We start from the raw sequence: 3,654 nt of genomic DNA on the forward strand, positions 1-3,654 counted from the left end.
TGTGTGTGTGTGTGTGTGTGTGTGTGTGTGTGTGTGTGTGTATAGTGTCTTCTGATTATAAATTAACCTTTATGTTTTCATTTTTCATGTTTTCTTTTTATGCTGTTGGTTTTGGTTTTCTTGAATGATTTATTAAAGTTTTACTTTAATGAATAACTTTGAAATATGAATATATATAGCATTGCATGACAGTAAGTTAATCTTCATGTTATTGAAAATAAACTACTTCTTTAACTTTTATTAAAAACAACTTTTAAAAACTTTAACTATTTTGCATTTTATATAAACTTCTTTGAAGCATTTTGCTTTTTTCTCTCATTTTTAATTTTAAATTAAAAATGAGAGAAAAAATGTTACGATGTATTTATATATATAGTTATAATGTAGTTACAATGTATTTATATAAATGTCTAGAACAAACAAGGGACTTAGTGATAAGGCATATCTGTCTTCTTCTCATCCTTGCCATTGTTATATATATTATAAAACATGGAACTTGTAAATATTTGTACGGCTAAATAAAAGGAGAAAAAAAAAAAAAAAAACTTTACGTGAAGAAAAACTTCAGCAATTCTGCTCAAATTTTTATTCACATAAAGTTAAGCAATTTACGCAGTAACTGCTCAGCTTTACGTGAATAAAAGTTTAAAGAAAATTGTATAAGTTTTTATTCACGTTAAGCTGACCAATTACTGAGTAAAAGCAATTGTTCATTTTTATTCACCCGGCCTTATGTATTTCAAACAAGATTGATTTAAGATTTTATTCAACCAGTTTTTGTTTCTTGCAGGCTTTTTTTTTTCAAACAACTCTGTTAAAGCAAAAATACTTAATTTCTCTTTTTCTTGAGAAAATAAAATTTTTAATCTATATTTTTATTACATTATTCATATTTTATATATATATATAGAAAGTAAACATCTCCTTTATGAAGATAAATGTGTATTTTCTATATAAGAATACTTTATAGAAAAAAAAAAAGAAAGTAAAATAATGAAAAAGTAAAAATTTTTTTTTCATATGAAAATGAAAATCAAACGAGCTGCAGGTAAGTTTGCCTACATATCTTATGTTTAATTAATAATTCGCAGTTGGGTAGCAGAAATAAAAATTTATCTTCATAGAAGATTAGTCAAAAAAATGTAAACATTTATCTTCATAATATTTGTTATTAATTAACGGAATATTATTTTTATTATCACTAATTTTAAATTATACTATCTTTAAAATGGAAGAAAACTTCATAATTAAACCATCTGATGAAAATGTCATTCTCGGTGATAATGACACCGAGTCTAATTGTTTTAAGAGCCATTTTTTGTTTAAATGAGGCAGTCATTGAAGCGACCCCTTCATATTGTATGCACTTTTGATATGTTGATCAGAAAATAGAGAAAACCTCTTTGGGAAAAAAAGTTACCGAAAATGTGTAGTTTACTTGGAATCCGGGTTTAAAATTTTTGGATTTTTTAAAAACTTTTTGAAATTTAATTTTTGCCACCTTTGAATCCAATTTTTTTAATTATTTTTTTTTGTACGGCCTACCATATATTTTATATATATAAAAATATATGGTAGAAATTATACCTAAGGCCTACCATATATTTTGGCTTGAAATTTGAAATAAAAGTTTATTCTTACAAAGTTGTAAGAATAAACTTTTATTTAAGTTTTGTAAAACTATAAGCATGCTAAAATGTCAATACAACATGGTCGTAACATAACTAAAAAATAAAAAGTTATGCGATCTATAAATATTAAGTTACAATTGAAGGTACAAAATGCTCAAATATAACAAAAAATGATTATAAAATTCATTCTTGAATTAAGTAGAATGCCTTAAAGGCTTTATAGTAGTTAAAAGTAAATAATTCTTCAGCATTTTAAACTAATTCTCTTTTAAAGAACATTCTTTTACGAAGAGATATTTTTGGAACGCACAGCTGAGGGATTCGGCTTGGTTTTCATTTGGCAGCACGATTGAATTTCTATTTTCCGAATTTAGCATTTAACATGGCAGAAAACGTTCCAAATAATGTTAGGAAAAAATTTAAAATGGTTTTTTTTTTACCATGATATAGAAAGCATAACTATTGAAATAATTAATAATATACTATTAGAAGGAAATTAGTTGAACTTTTGTAATAAGCAAACATCTTGTGGTGGTTACCAACGCAACGAAGAATCTCCGGTATCACAATTATAGAAAAACCAGTAGGACGATTGTTAGAAAACAATTTATTTTACCATATAGGTTTATTAATTTTTTTTTGACAATCTTTAAAGCTTGCATAAATAGGGTATGTATTTGATTAAAGGTAATGAGAAATAGGGGCTGCATAAATAGTGTATATATTTGATTAAAGGTAATGAGGCGCTGCATAAATAGAACTTTTTTTTTCGTTTAATATGAAACAAAACAATTTTCATGAAAACAATTATTGCTTTTTCAAAGGAAAATATGGATTGTTCAAAAAACATAAAGTTATGAACAATATGTTCTATATTTAGCAATGCCGAGTTAGAAGAACAAATGCTATCCGGTTTTAATACAGTTCCGAAATTACTAACATCATTCGGTAGATTTCGCAGCTCTTTTGCTTAGAAAATGAAAGTTTCGTCACAACTTAATATGTCGCTTTTTTCATTCTATAATAATGTTTCTATAGAAGACAAACTACCGCACTGCATAAACATTTTTGTATTGCAAGTTGGGACATTACTGATTCAAAGTTATTTTAGATTTCTAAATCAACAGAAAGCACTGCTGTATAGATCATATGAGCACTAATAAAATGAGTAAAAAAATAAGCAGTAATCAGGTTCACATGATTTGTTTTACTGATCGATCACATGATCACAAGGTTCGCTTAGAAAAGATTCTCCGCGTTATATTTAACTAGCCAACAGATAAGATCTTTATTTTCAAGGTAGATTATTGTTTATATTAAACGCTTTTACAAGTATATTTGATAAAGTTTCTGATTAACAATTAGTTCATTTGCAAATATGTTGTAGGATTATTAACCTGAAAAGAAAAAGTATGTTGGTGGGCCCTTCGTTAGAAAATGATAAAAACAATCATGTTAACAATAACAAGAAAGATTATGGTAAAAACGATGGCTACAATCAGACAGACGACAATAATTTATATGAGAAAGAATTTGCCAACCTTGCAAAAGAAATTTGTTTTGTTTAAAAAGTGAAAGATTGAGTTGCTTTTCGATATAATAAACAATAATAGAATATGGAATTTGCTGTGGAGGTAATATTATTTAAAGCATATATTAGTTTTGAAGTTTTTGTTTTGTTTTTGCAAAACAGTGCTCTTTAACTTAAATAAAAAGTATACAAGCAGTATGAAAGTATACAAGCAGTATGAAAGTATACAAGCAGTATGAATAAAATGGAAAAAGCTATTAGAGAAAAAAGTTATATTGAACTATGTAAGTTTTACTGAAGATAAAAAAAATTACACAAGTTATAAATTCTAGTTTAAGGTGATATTGTTTTAAAAATTTGCGCTAATATCTTTAGGTATCCATATCTAGGATACATGCATGTAATTTAGGTATCTAGGATACATGTAAATTGTATAAATAACGAGCACGAGAAAAATACTTTTTGCTCTGGATACTCCAAAGGAGATAAAAC

Source organism: Hydra vulgaris, chromosome 11 (genome assembly GCF_038396675.1).
Source record: "Hydra vulgaris chromosome 11, alternate assembly HydraT2T_AEP".
Classification (NCBI taxonomy): domain Eukaryota; kingdom Metazoa; phylum Cnidaria; class Hydrozoa; order Anthoathecata; family Hydridae; genus Hydra; species Hydra vulgaris.